Raw genomic sequence first — 15,661 nt, 5'->3', positions numbered from 1 at the left:
ATGGGTTTCGGGAGAAATGGAAAACAAGTTGACTGTTATTCTCTAACAATCCTCTAACTTTCTTTGTATTGAAGGTTTGAGAATCGGCTTTGTAACCGATTTCATGTGGTTACAGTAAACAAGAATTTATGGTCAGTCCATAGTTATATATTTTGTGGAATCGTGTTCTAATCCCAATAACTTAAATATATTGGTAGCACATATCTTCTTTTAAAACGAAAATGATTTCATCGGTTTACATTTGGCTTGTTGTGGTAAACATTGCATACGACGAAACGGTAAACTGAACTGTATAATGACTTGTTGGGTTACGGTAAACCTTTATCGTAAAAGTTTATGGTTACGGTAAACACCACAGTGAAAAGGCAACACGGTAAACTTATAAGATAAATGCCCTAGTACAACCAAATACTTTGTTTACCGTTTGTAAGAGTAGTTACCATTAATGAAAAGGGGAGATTGTTCAATAATGTACTGTTTTATTGTGTAAGAAAGCATTTATTTGAACTTTCCACCCTTGAGCATCAATTATTGGAACAGTCCGTAGCAGCCATATCACTATATCAGGCGTGAATTTCAGTATTTTGATACCTTTATTACACTAAATCCACGCCAATTTAAAATGGAATTTTTATTGAACAGTGGACTTTCAAACGTTGTAGCCCTAACTGAAGAAGTTTTCTCCGCCTCTAGCGAAGTATTCGGTAAAGTTGCAATTAAAAAAGTCCTCAAAACCTCTACTGAGTTTGAAGCTTTCCTCAGCCTCAAACACGAAAACATTGTCGAAGCCATTGAAATCATCGAAGCCGAAGAATTTGCCTTCGTTTTGATGGAATTCGCTGAATTCGGAGATGTTTTTGAATACATAATGAAAAACGGCCTCATGTCCGTTGAAGCCACCCTCTCTGTCTTCTCTCAAGTTGTCAAAGCAGTCGAATACTGCCACTTAAACGGAATCGCCCACAATGACATTAAATTAGAAAACGTCTTGTTATCAAATGGATGTGTCAAACTGGCCGATTTTGGATTTGCCAAATCAACCGTTGTTGTTGCCGAATCTGAAGAATTTTGTGGAACCCTCCCATACGCTGCCCCCGAAGTTATTATGGGAATGGAACACAACACCATGAAAGCCGACATGTGGAGTATGGGAGTTATGCTCTACGTCATGCTCTTCGGAGCTTTCCCATTCTCCGATAGTGACGCAACCTCTATGGTCAAAGCTCAAATCTCAAACACCCTCTCTTTCCCCGAAAACACTAGCGACATCGTAAAATCCCTTGTCTCCTCTATGCTTTAACCCTCTGTTGAAAAACGTGCTGATGCCATCTCAGTCCGTCTTGCCTTGAGTCAGTTTTAGATACCCAAGCATCCTTGAAATCACAACAGGCTCCTTCGTAGGAGCTTGTTGCGATTTCAAGGATGCTTTTTTTTGGTCCATTCGATTGTTACGGTAAACCTTTAGCGTACCTTTATCCGATACAATATAAGGGTACGGTAAACATAAGTGTTATCAATCAATTTTATATTCCATTCATCTTCCCATCTTCTTTGTTTCAACAAACTCATTCTATTTTCATTAATGGACTTACTGTGACGTGAATTAAGCATTGTTTCTTCCGAAAAACCTTGAATGCAGAGAAACAGAAAATTGAAAGGCGCAAGTTACGACTTAGTCTATTCATTAATTGTTATTCTAGTTTACCGTATCACCGCACAAATCCCGTAACAAAGCAAGCTGTAGCTTATAAGGATAACATAAAATATTCTAATTGTGATAATGGGATTATGGGACTAATATATTTAGCGGTTACGGTAAACAAGAATGCATTTTAAAATTACAGCCGGAGGTTCATGGGTTTCGGGAGAAATGGAAAACAAGTTGACTGTTATTCTCTAACAATCCTCTAACTTTCTTTGTATTGAAGGTTTGAGAATCGGCTTTGTAACCGATTTCATGTGGTTACAGTAAACAAGAATTTATGGTCAGTCCATAGTTATATATTTTGTGGAATCGTGTTCTAATCCCAATAACTTAAATATATTGGTAGCACATATCTTCTTTTAAAACGAAAATGATTTCATCGGTTTACATTTGGCTTGTTGTGGTAAACATTGCATACGACGAAACGGTAAACTGAACTGTATAATGACTTGTTGGGTTACGGTAAACCTTTATCGTAAAAGTTTATGGTTACGGTAAACACCACAGTGAAAAGGCAACACGGTAAACTTATAAGATAAATGCCCTAGTACAACCAAATACTTTGTTTACCGTTTGTAAGAGTAGTTACCATTAATGAAAAGGGGAGATTGTTCAATAATGTACTGTTTTATTGTGTAAGAAAGCATTTATTTGAACTTTCCACCCTTGAGCATCAATTATTGGAACAGTCCGTAGCAGCCATATCACTATATCAGGCGTGAATTTCAGTATTTTGATACCTTTATTACACTAAATCCACGCCAATTTAAAATGGAATTTTTATTGAACAGTGGACTTTCAAACGTTGTAGCCCTAACTGAAGAAGTTTTCTCCGCCTCTAGCGAAGTATTCGGTAAAGTTGCAATTAAAAAAGTCCTCAAAACCTCTACTGAGTTTGAAGCTTTCCTCAGCCTCAAACACGAAAACATTGTCGAAGCCATTGAAATCATCGAAGCCGAAGAATTTGCCTTCGTTTTGATGGAATTCGCTGAATTCGGAGATGTTTTTGAATACATAATGAAAAACGGCCTCATGTCCGTTGAAGCCACCCTCTCTGTCTTCTCTCAAGTTGTCAAAGCAGTCGAATACTGCCACTTAAACGGAATCGCCCACAATGACATTAAATTAGAAAACGTCTTGTTATCAAATGGATGTGTCAAACTGGCCGATTTTGGATTTGCCAAATCAACCGTTGTTGTTGCCGAATCTGAAGAATTTTGTGGAACCCTCCCATACGCTGCCCCCGAAGTTATTATGGGAATGGAACACAACACCATGAAAGCCGACATGTGGAGTATGGGAGTTATGCTCTACGTCATGCTCTTCGGAGCTTTCCCATTCTCCGATAGTGACGCAACCTCTATGGTCAAAGCTCAAATCTCAAACACCCTCTCTTTCCCCGAAAACACTAGCGACATCGTAAAATCCCTTGTCTCCTCTATGCTTGAACCCTCTGTTGAAAAACGTGCTGATGCCATCTCAGTCCGTCTTGCCTTGAGTCAGTTTTAGATACCCAAGCATCCTTGAAATCACAACAGGCTCCTTCGTAGGAGCTTGTTGCGATTTCAAGGATGCTTTTTTTTTGGTCCATTCGATTGTTACGGTAAACCTTTAGCGTACCTTTATCCGATACAATATAAGGGTACGGTAAACATAAGTGTTATCAATCAATTTTATATTCCATTCATCTTCCCATCTTCTTTGTTTCAACAAACTCATTCTATTTTCATTAATGGACTTACTGTGACGTGAATTAAGCATTGTTTCTTCCGAAAAACCTTGAATGCAGAGAAACAGAAAATTGAAAGGCGCAAGTTACGACTTAGTCTATTCATTAATTGTTATTCTAGTTTACCGTATCACCGCACAAATCCCGTAACAAAGCAAGCTGTAGCTTATAAGGATAACATAAAATATTCTAATTGTGATAATGGGATTATGGGACTAATATATTTAGCGGTTATGGTAAACAAGAATGCATTTTAAAATTACAGCCGGAGGTTCATGGGTTTCGGGAGAAATGGAAAACAAGTTGACTGTTATTCTCTAACAATCCTCTAACTTTCTTTGTATTGAAGGTTTGAGAATCGGCTTTGTAACCGATTTCATGTGGTTACAGTAAACAAGAATTTATGGTCAGTCCATAGTTATATATTTTGTGGAATCGTGTTCTAATCCCAATAACTTAAATATATTGGTAGCACATTTCATCGGTTTACATTTGGCTTGTTGTGGTAAACATTGCATACGACGAAACGGTAAACTGAACTGTATAATGACTTGTTGGGTTACGGTAAACCTTTATCGTAAAAGTTTATGGTTACGGTAAACACCACAGTGAAAAGGCAACACGGTAAACTTATAAGATAAATGCCCTAGTACAACCAAATACTTTGTTTACCGTTTGTAAGAGTAGTTACCATTAATGAAAAGGGGAGATTGTTCAATAATGTACTGTTTTATTGTGTAAGAAAGCATTTATTTGAACTTTCCACCCTTGAGCATCAATTATTGGAACAGTCCGTAGCAGCCATATCACTATATAAGGCGTGAATTTCAGTATTTTGATACCTTTATTACACTAAATCCACGCCAATTTAAAATGGAATTTTTATTGAACAGTGGACTTTCAAACGTTGTAGCCCTAACTGAAGAAGTTTTCTCCGCCTCTAGCGAAGTATTCGGTAAAGTTGCAATTAAAAAAGTCCTCAAAACCTCTACTGAGTTTGAAGCTTTCCTCAGCCTCAAACACGAAAACATTGTCGAAGCCATTGAAATCATCGAAGCCGAAGAATTCGCCTTCGTTTTGATGGAATTCGCTGAATTCGGAGATGTTTTTGAATACATAATGAAAAACGGCCTCATGTCCGTTGAAGCCACCCTCTCTGTCTTCTCTCAAGTTGTCAAAGCAGTCGAATACTGCCACTTAAACGGAATCGCCCACAATGACATTAAATTAGAAAACGTCTTGTTATCAAATGGATGTGTCAAACTGGCCGATTTTGGATTTGCCAAATCAACCGTTGTTGTTGCCGAATCTGAAGAATTTTGTGGAACCCTCCCATACGCTGCCCCCGAAGTTATTATGGGAATGGAACACAACACCATGAAAGCCGACATGTGGAGTATGGGAGTTATGCTCTACGTCATGCTCTTCGGAGCTTTCCCATTCTCCGATAGTGACGCAACCTCTATGGTCAAAGCTCAAATCTCAAACACCCTCTCTTTCCCCGAAAACACTAGCGACATCGTAAAATCCCTTGTCTCCTCTATGCTTTAACCCTCTGTTGAAAAACGTGCTGATGCCATCTCAGTCCGTCTTGCCTTGAGTCAGTTTTAGATACCCAAGCATCCTTGAAATCACAACAGGCTCCTTCGTAGGAGCTTGTTGCGATTTCAAGGATGCTTTTTTTCGGTCCATTCGATTGTTACGGTAAACCTTTAGCGTACCTTTATCCGATACAATATAAGGGTACGGTAAACATAAGTGTTATCAATCAATTTTATATTCCATTCATCTTCCCATCTTCTTTGTTTCAACAAACTCATTCTATTTTCATTAATGGACTTACTGTGACGTGAATTAAGCATTGTTTCTTCCGAAAAACCTTGAATGCAGAGAAACAGAAAATTAAAAGGCGCAAGTTACGACTTAGTCTATTCATTAATTGTTATTCTAGTTTACCGTATCACCGCACAAATCCCGTAACAAAGCAAGCTGTAGCTTATAAGGATAACATAAAATATTCTAATTGTGATAATGGGATTATGGGACTAATATATTTAGCGGTTACGGTAAACAAGAATGCATTTTAAAATTACAGCCGGAGGTTCATGGGTTTGGGGAGAAATGGAAAACAAGTTGACTGTTATTCTCTAACAATCCTCTAACTTTCTTTGTATTGAAGGTTTGAGAATCGGCTTTGTAACCGATTTCATGTGGTTACAGTAAACAAGAATTTATGGTCAGTCCATAGTTATATATTTTGTGGAATCGTGTTCTAATCCCAATAACTTAAATATATTGGTAGCACATATCTTCTTTTAAAACGAAAATGATTTCATCGGTTTACATTTGGGACAAGACCCCTAAAGGACCTTGAGATGAGGAACACAGATTTTTGACTCTCATTAAAAAATTAGTCCGCCATGCATATGTGGGAGCTGTGATTTTAAAAATTGACATAAATGAACTAGGACTGGTGTTTTATAGAGCTGATGTGATGTGAAAAAAAGTATACAAAAATAAACCTGATCAAAAAATTACAAAGGACATATTTTTTAATGATTTTTATGGTCAGAATTTTGGGATTATTTCCTGTGGAGAGTGACATTTTTCACTATCTTTCGGGGTTGGGCACTTGACGGGAAAACGAATCACACTTGCCACCCCGAAAATCGCACCACATGTGTCCAAGTGTCTCAGCTTCAAAACGAGCTATCATACATATCCAAGTTTACGATATGGCCTGAGCAACAGAAGAAAACGTTAACATTATGGCCTATGGAGAATCTAATGCGCATATTGACCCATCTTGTGACCTTTAATTGCAAAGGTGATGGAGTGTTTCATGGCTCAGTGACTACAATATTAGGATGAAAGCTGCTGAAATCAAGGTCAGTTACACTCTTTTAGTGCTAATTAATCAAAACAATACAAAATGGCTTCTCAAACTTTTGATTTTTATCAAAAATATACCAATATTCTGTTGTTAAATTGCATTGATGCAGAAAATGGGTCGTGTAAAATCTGGACAGGGGCCATTCAGAGGAAAAGAAATTATATGTTAGGGATGCTAAATGTGGCTTATCCAAATGGAAAAAGGACAAAAATGAATATTGCACGCTTGTCAAAAATGTTGCAGCTAAAAACAATTGATATTGATAGAAATTTAGATGCCTCCCATCTCTGTCATAATGCCTTGTGTGTTAATGCAGACCATATAATTTTTGAGCCCCATGATTTAAATAACCACCGTAAGGTCTGTGTAGCTTCACAAAAATGCACCACTCATGAACTGCATGCCACAACATATCCTAACTGCATGCTGCATCTTAAACTGTGGTTTGTTATATTTTTAATTCTAAAATTTAAGTCTCCCCGAGGTGACAACTGCACATTTCATTATGCACGAATCATTTACTCAAATACAAGTTTCTTACACTGCTCAAAAAAATGAAAATGGGATAAAAGCCCTCCCTCTTACCCTCCAAGACACTGAAACAAACATGCATGTTTATTAACCTGAGGTAAAACATTTACGGCTGGTTTCACGAGTGTTTACATTTTACTTTACATAGAAGGGGGAGTAACTCTTGTTGTTTACAAATGTATTTTTACCTGTGTCAGGAAATTGGGACAATCAAACCACATGAACCAACTGAAGTAAGCACGAGTGAAAAGAAATCCTCAATATAAAAAACAAACAAATCAAACAAAAACTACAAAATTATAAAATTAGGATATCAAAAAGTAAAAGAAAAAGCCTACAGAACTAAAATAGTTGCAAAACAGAATGGAAGTAAATATGGACATGATTTTATTTTATTTTATTTTATTTTATTTCTTTGTATGTTCAGTTTCAACTAATGTGTGCAGTATAGGAAACACAAATTTTTATGCAATATATACATGTGTCTAAATTTGCATGTATGATGCTGTGTGTGGTATGTTTCAATGTCTTGGACCTTTATCCCATTTTCAAAACAGTTAAAATGAAACAAACTCTTTATTATAGAAATAGAAATAACTCAACTCAAAACAACATGCACATGCATATTACTGAAAAAGATTTTGATTTATCATCACAATAATTTATATAACATTTATTAGTCCCTGTAATCATAAAAAATAAATAAATAGCTAAATAAATTAATACATTTGTACATGTACTATTTCCTGAAATAGCTGAAAGAGAAATGGGAATTGTGACCTTGTTAATCTGGCCAAAAACTACAACCAGGCTGCGGAACAAACTCTTTGCAGTTAGTTAACTGACTAAGCTTTGGTTCCAACTGATGTTTTTTGTACCCGTCATTTCGATTACTTTTGTGAAGCAGAAAATTAATCGCCTGCCTTTTACGAGCCTGTAACCTTCGATATTTTACTTTTGAACTTTTTTGATATGCACTATCATACATTTCAAGTTTACGTATTTTTTTCAGAGCTACTGCAGCACGAGACTTTTTACCCATTGTGCAGCCAACAGCTTTTAGAGTTTTAACCAAGGCAACATCTCTATTATTATTTACTTTCAAGACTGCTGCAGAAGCACGACCTATGGCATTGCGGGAGAAATTCTTATTTTTTGGTAGGTATGTGGAAATAGTTCTATTTACAGACTCACACTTGTTAGTGTTACTGAAAAATTTCATTTGATCTAACGCACTCTGCGAGAGTTTCATCTCTATCAATGATTCTATTAATAATTTGTCTCTGTCAGTTGGTATCAGAGACCCATTTTGTAAGCCATGGCTATTTAGGTTTATTGATTTATACCACCAGCTTGTTTTTTTACCACCATTACAAAGTGTTATGCTCCATCTACACGTATCACCGCAATTACCACTGTAGCAATTTACCACAGACCGAACAATACCAGGCAAGCATTTTGAAATTTGTTGTCGGTCACCATTGTACTTCATAAATAATGATTTCATTATACCATGCGACCTTAGTTTTATATCATTTGCAAAAGCTGTTTTTATATCATTTTTCTGAGCTTTTGTTACACCAGGGAACATACCAACACTAAAATTTGCTCGAATTCCTTCACGGAACTGACTTTGACCCCTATGAATTGTATCGGCAAGTCTGTTAACCGACCATAAGGGACCAAATACCTCTTGCATGGCCTCTTGTAAACCTTTTACACTTTTTGCATCACCATCAGTAGTGCAATAATCTACAAGTAACTCATTTGTGGCAATTTTTTTACCTATTTCATACCCTAGATCCTTTTCACTCAAAGGATCATACCTATTGGTATTTGCTGTACAATGCTCATGGTTAGGACATTCAACATCATAACCTTTACCCCGTAACCATGCACCGACCCAGCATAGTTTGTTTATTAAGTGAAGTCCTATAACATCATGACTGTCAGTTTCATTCTCACAGGCAATGCCAATTGCTTGTGAGGCATTTTGACCCATTTTATGTCTACTTTTAATATAAACACTCTGGTAAGTACCATCCATTTGTAATTTTATTGGACTATTTTTATTTAACCCTAAGGTTTCATTTCTCCTTTTAAAATTCTCAACCACCTTTTTAGTTTCCTCATTAGCAAGTTTAACAACCTTGTCACATACATTATTGGTTATTCTTTGCATTGTTGTTCTTGCCATAGGTGGAATACACGAACTGGTCAAAAGTACTCGCGCGCTATCATTACCTATGTTAGAGTTTATTACACCAGTTTGAAACCCATAGTTTATGCTGGCACTCTTGCGGCCAGGACGCCCAGTCTCAATTTCTCTAAACAGTTTATATTTTTCTGATATAAACTTACACTTTGTACATTTTAATTCCCAAATCCAACCGAGACCCCACTGAGTCTCTTGCACAAGTTCAAAATGTGGAACATTACAATGTGGACTTTCATTTATATGACAAATTATTAGATTATTCATCATTAAAATATTTAAATCTCTATCCACTGTTCTATTTTCTGTATTTGTATCCCCTAAATATTCATCCAAATAGTCATCAGACACTTTATGTGGACGAAGGAGTTTCACGGTAGTAGCACACTTTTCAGTCTGAGGTGCTACATATGACTTCTTATCATAACTTTCTTTAGAATACAATTTAAAATCCTTTTCAGTAAGGCGGGGTAACCAGAGGGATTCAGTGGGTTTATTTGGCAATACATTTGTAGTTGAATTAGTAAATTCACTTTTAGATGATGCAGATGATACTTGCATAGATGAATTTTTTAAAACCTGTGTAGATGGAGCTGTAGATGGAGCAACACCATTGCAATCTTGATTTGTTGCTAGGGAATGATAACGTGATAAAAATGCTTGGTTACCAACCTTAAATTTGTTTCGTTTCTTTTTGCCTTTCATTTTTCAAAATTACTACACTCTGTAAGTTGTGTACAACTCTAAATTATGATGTCATAATGCAATGACGTCACAAAAACCATGACGTCACAATGTACTCTTCACCAAAAAAATAACCCATTTTTCCCACTTTCATGACACATACAAAGAAAACCTCTAAAATTCTTATTACTTGATGGATTTTAAAAACAAGACTAGTTTTGGAAAGGTCTATGACTAATCTTTACAGTAATGCAAAGATATAAGAGCTTTTTATTCAATAAAAAAAAATATAATAGAAAACAAGACTCTCAGGGTGGAAAAATTTCTTAAATCTGATAGTTTTTAAGTGAAAAACACTATATTTTCATGATTTATCAACAAAAAAAGATGATTTGTAGAAAGTCTGTAAGGTAAAAGAGGCTTATGAATTGCAGTTATACCAAAAAAAGTTAAAACAAATGTTTAAAATGAAAATTTATAGCATATGCTTATTGTGTTTTTTTCTTTCTTAAAAATGATATTAAACAGTTATAAACATTGCTACCTAAAAGTATTAAAATGACCTTATTTTATTTCAGATATGGCTAAAACTTCACAGAATTGTTCAGAAATGTGTACTGAAGGGATACAAACTGCAAAATAAGTGGAATCTGACATTAGCTGATCTAATATGGGACAAGACCCCTAAAGGACCTTGAGATGAGGAACACAGATTTTTGACTCTCATTAAAAAATTAGTCCGCCATGCATATGTGGGAGCTGTGATTTTAAAAATTGACATAAATGAACTAGGACTGGTGTTTTATAGAGCTGATGTGATGTGAAAAAAAGTATACAAAAATAAACCTGATCAAAAAATTACAAAGGACATATTTTTTAATGATTTTTATGGTCAGAATTTTGGGATTATTTCCTGTGGAGAGTGACATTTTTCACTATCTTTCGGGGTTGGGCACTTGACGGGAAAACGAATCACACTTGCCACCCCGAAAATCGCACCACATGTGTCCAAGTGTCTCAGCTTCAAAACGAGCTATCATACATATCCAAGTTTACGATATGGCCTGAGCAACAGAAGAAAACGTTAACATTATGGCCTATGGAGAATCTAATGCGCATATTGACCCATTTGGCTTGTTGTGGTAAACATTGCATACGACGAAACGGTAAACTGAACTGTATAATGACTTGTTGGGTTACGGTAAACCTTTATCGTAAAAGTTTATGGTTACGGTAAACACCACAGTGAAAAGGCAACACGGTAAACTTATAAGATAAATGCCCTAGTACAACCAAATACTTTGTTTACCGTTTGTAAGAGTAGTTACCATTAATGAAAAGGGGAGATTGTTCAATAATGTACTGTTTTATTGTGTAAGAAAGCATTTATTTGAACTTTCCACCCTTGAGCATCAATTATTGGAACAGTCCGTAGCAGCCATATCACTATATAAGGCGTGAATTTCAGTATTTTGATACCTTTATTACACTAAATCCACGCCAATTTAAAATGGAATTTTTATTGAACAGTGGACTTTCAAACGTTGTAGCCCTAACTGAAGAAGTTTTCTCCGCCTCTAGCGAAGTATTCGGTAAAGTTGCAATTAAAAAAGTCCTCAAAACCTCTACTGAGTTTGAAGCTTTCCTCAGCCTCAAACACGAAAACATTGTCGAAGCCATTGAAATCATCGAAGCCGAAGAATTTGCCTTCGTTTTGATGGAATTCGCTGAATTCGGAGATGTTTTTGAATACATAATGAAAAACGGCCTCATGTCCGTTGAAGCCACCCTCTCTGTCTTCTCTCAAGTTGTCAAAGCAGTCGAATACTGCCACTTAAACGGAATCGCCCACAATGACATTAAATTAGAAAACGTCTTGTTATCAAATGGATGTGTCAAACTGGCCGATTTTGGATTTGCCAAATCAACCGTTGTTGTTGCCGAATCTGAAGAATTTTGTGGAACCCTCCCATACGCTGCCCCCGAAGTTATTGTGGGAATGGAACACAACACCATGAAAGCCGACATGTGGAGTATGGGAGTTATGCTCTACGTCATGCTCTTCGGAGCTTTCCCATTCTCCGATAGTGACGCAACCTCTATGGTCAAAGCTCAAATCTCAAACACCCTCTCTTTCCCCGAAAACACTAGCGACATCGTAAAATCCCTTGTCTCCTCTATGCTTGAACCCTCTGTTGAAAAACGTGCTGATGCCATCTCAGTCCGTCTTGCCTTGAGTCAGTTTTAGATACCCAAGCATCCTTGAAATCACAACAGGCTCCTTCGTAGGAGCTTGTTGCGATTTCAAGGATGCTTTTTTTTGGTCCATTCGATTGTTACGGTAAACCTTTAGCGTACCTTTATCCGATACAATATAAGGGTACGGTAAACATAAGTGTTATCAATCAATTTTATATTCCATTCATCTTCCCATCTTCTTTGTTTCAACAAACTCATTCTATTTTCATTAATGGACTTACTGTGACGTGAATTAAGCATTGTTTCTTCCGAAAAACCTTGAATGCAGAGAAACAGAAAATTGAAAGGCGCAAGTTACGACTTAGTCTATTCATTAATTGTTATTCTAGTTTACCGTATCACCGCACAAATCCCGTAACAAAGCAAGCTGTAGCTTATAAGGATAACATAAAATATTCTAATTGTGATAATGGGATTATGGGACTAATATATTTAGCGGTTACGGTAAACAAGAATGCATTTTAAAATTACAGCCGGAGGTTCATGGGTTTGGGGAGAAATGGAAAACAAGTTGACTGTTATTCTCTAACAATCCTCTAACTTTCTTTGTATTGAAGGTTTGAGAATCGGCTTTGTAACCGATTTCATGTGGTTACAGTAAACAAGAATTTATGGTCAGTCCATAGTTATATATTTTGTGGAATCGTGTTCTAATCCCAATAACTTAAATATATTGGTAGCACATATCTTCTTTTAAAACGAAAATGATTTCATCGGTTTACATTTGGCTTGTTGTAGTAAACATTGCATACGACGAAACGGTAAACTGAACTGTATAATGACTTGTTGGGTTACGGTAAACCTTTATCGTAAAAGTTTATGGTTACGGTAAACACCACAGTGAAAAGGCAACACGGTAAACTTATAAGATAAATGCCCTAGTACAACCAAATACTTTGTTTACCGTTTGTAAGAGTAGTTACCATTAATGAAAAGGGGAGATTGTTCAATAATGTACTGTTTTATTGTGTAAGAAAGCATTTATTTGAACTTTCCACCCTTGAGCATCAATTATTGGAACAGTCCGTAGCAGCCATATCACTATATAAGGCGTGAATTTCAGTATTTTGATACCTTTATTACACTAAATCCACGCCAATTTAAAATGGAATTTTTATTGAACAGTGGACTTTCAAACGTTGTAGCCCTAACTGAAGAAGTTTTCTCCGCCTCTAGCGAAGTATTCGGTAAAGTTGCAATTAAAAAAGTCCTCAAAACCTCTACTGAGTTTGAAGCTTTCCTCAGCCTCAAACACGAAAACATTGTCGAAGCCATTGAAATCATCGAAGCCGAAGAATTTGCCTTCGTTTTGATGGAATTCGCTGAATTCGGAGATGTTTTTGAATACATAATGAAAAACAGCCTCATGTCCGTTGAAGCCACCCTCTCTGTCTTCTCTCAAGTTGTCAAAGCAGTCGAATACTGCCACTTAAACGGAATCGCCCACAATGACATTATGGGAATGGAACACAACACCATGAAAGCCGACATGTGGAGTATGGGAGTTATGCTCTACGTCATGCTCTTCGGAGCTTTCCCATTCTCCGATAGTGACGCAACCTCTATGGTCAAAGCTCAAATCTCAAACACCCTCTCTTTCCCCGAAAACACTAGCGACATCGTAAAATCCCTTGTCTCCTCTATGCTTGAACCCTCTGTTGAAAAACGTGCTGATGCCATCTCAGTCCGTCTTGCCTTGAGTCAGTTTTAGATACCCAAGCATCCTTGAAATCACAACAGGCTCCTTCGTAGGAGCTTGTTGCGATTTCAAGGATGCTTTTTTTTTTGTCCATTCGATTGTTACGGTAAACCTTTAGCGTACCTTTATCCGATACAATATAAGGGTACGGTAAACATAAGTGTTATCAATCAATTTTATATTCCATTCATCTTCCCATCTTCTTTGTTTCAACAAACTCATTCTATTTTCATTAATGGACTTACTGTGACGTGAATTAAGCATTGTTTCTTCCGAAAAACCTTGAATGCAGAGAAACAGAAAATTAAAAGGCGCAAGTTACGACTTAGTCTATTCATTAATTGTTATTCTAGTTTACCGTATCACCGCACAAATCCCGTAACAAAGCAAGCTGTAGCTTATAAGGATAACATAAAATATTCTAATTGTGATAATGGGATTATGGGACTAATATATTTAGCGGTTACGGTAAACAAGAATGCAAAACATTGCATACGACGAAACGGTAAACTGAACTGTATAATGACTTGTTGGGTTACGGTAAACCTTTATCGTAAAAGTTTATGGTTACGGTAAACACCACAGTGAAAAGGCAACACGGTAAACTTATAAGATAAATGCCCTAGTACAACCAAATACTTTGTTTACCGTTTGTAAGAGTAGTTACCATTAATGAAAAGGGGAGATTGTTCAATAATGTACTGTTTTATTGTGTAAGAAAGCATTTATTTGAACTTTCTACCCTTGAGCATCAATTATTGGAACAGTCCGTAGCAGCCATATCACTATATAAGGCGTGAATTTCAGTATTTTGATACCTTTATTACACTAAATCCACGCCAATTTAAAATGGAATTTTTATTGAACAGTGGACTTTCAAACGTTGTAGCCCTAACTGAAGAAGTTTTCTCCGCCTCTAGCGAAGTATTCGGTAAAGTTGCAATTAAAAAAGTCCTCAAAACCTCTACTGAGTTTGAAGCTTTCCTCAGCCTCAAACACGAAAACATTGTCGAAGCCATTGAAATCATCGAAGCCGAAGAATTTGCCTTCGTTTTGATGGAATTCGCTGAATTCGGAGATGTTTTTGAATACATAATGAAAAACGGCCTCATGTCCGTTGAAGCCACCCTCTCTGTCTTCTCTCAAGTTGTCAAAGCAGTCGAATACTGCCACTTAAACGGAATCGCCCACAATGACATTAAATTAGAAAACGTCTTGTTATCAAATGGATGTGTCAAACTGGCCGATTTTGGATTTGCCAAATCAACCGTTGTTGTTGCCGAATCTGAAGAATTTTGTGGAACCCTCCCATACGCTGCCCCCGAAGTTATTATGGGAATGGAACACAACACCATGAAAGCCGACATGTGGAGTATGGGAGTTATGCTCTACGTCATGCTCTTCGGAGCTTTCCCATTCTCCGATAGTGACGCAACCTCTATGGTCAAAGCTCAAATCTCAAACACCCTCTCTTTCCCCGAAAACACTAGCGACATCGTAAAATCCCTTGTCTCCTCTATGCTTGAACCCTCTGTTGAAAAACGTGCTGATGCCATCTCAGTCCGTCTTGCCTTGAGTCAGTTTTAGATACCCAAGCATCCTTGAAATCACAACAGGCTCCTTCGTAGGAGCTTGTTGCGATTTCAAGGATGCTTTTTTTTTGTCCATTCGATTGTTACGGTAAACCTTTAGCGTACCTTTATCCGATACAATATAAGGGTACGGTAAACATAAGTGTTATCAATCAATTTTATATTCCATTCATCTTCCCATCTTCTTTGTTTCAACAAACTCATTCTATTTTCATTAATGGACTTACTGTGACGTGAATTAAGCATTGTTTCTTCCGAAAAACCTTGAATGCAGAGAAACAGAAAATTGAAAGGCGCAAGTTACGACTTAGTCTATTCATTAATTGTTATTCTAGTTTACCGTATCACCGCACA

This window comes from Mytilus galloprovincialis, chromosome 1 (assembly GCF_965363235.1).
Source record: "Mytilus galloprovincialis chromosome 1, xbMytGall1.hap1.1, whole genome shotgun sequence".
NCBI lineage: Eukaryota > Metazoa > Mollusca > Bivalvia > Mytilida > Mytilidae > Mytilus > Mytilus galloprovincialis.
Note: the sequence above shows the minus strand (reverse complement) of the source record.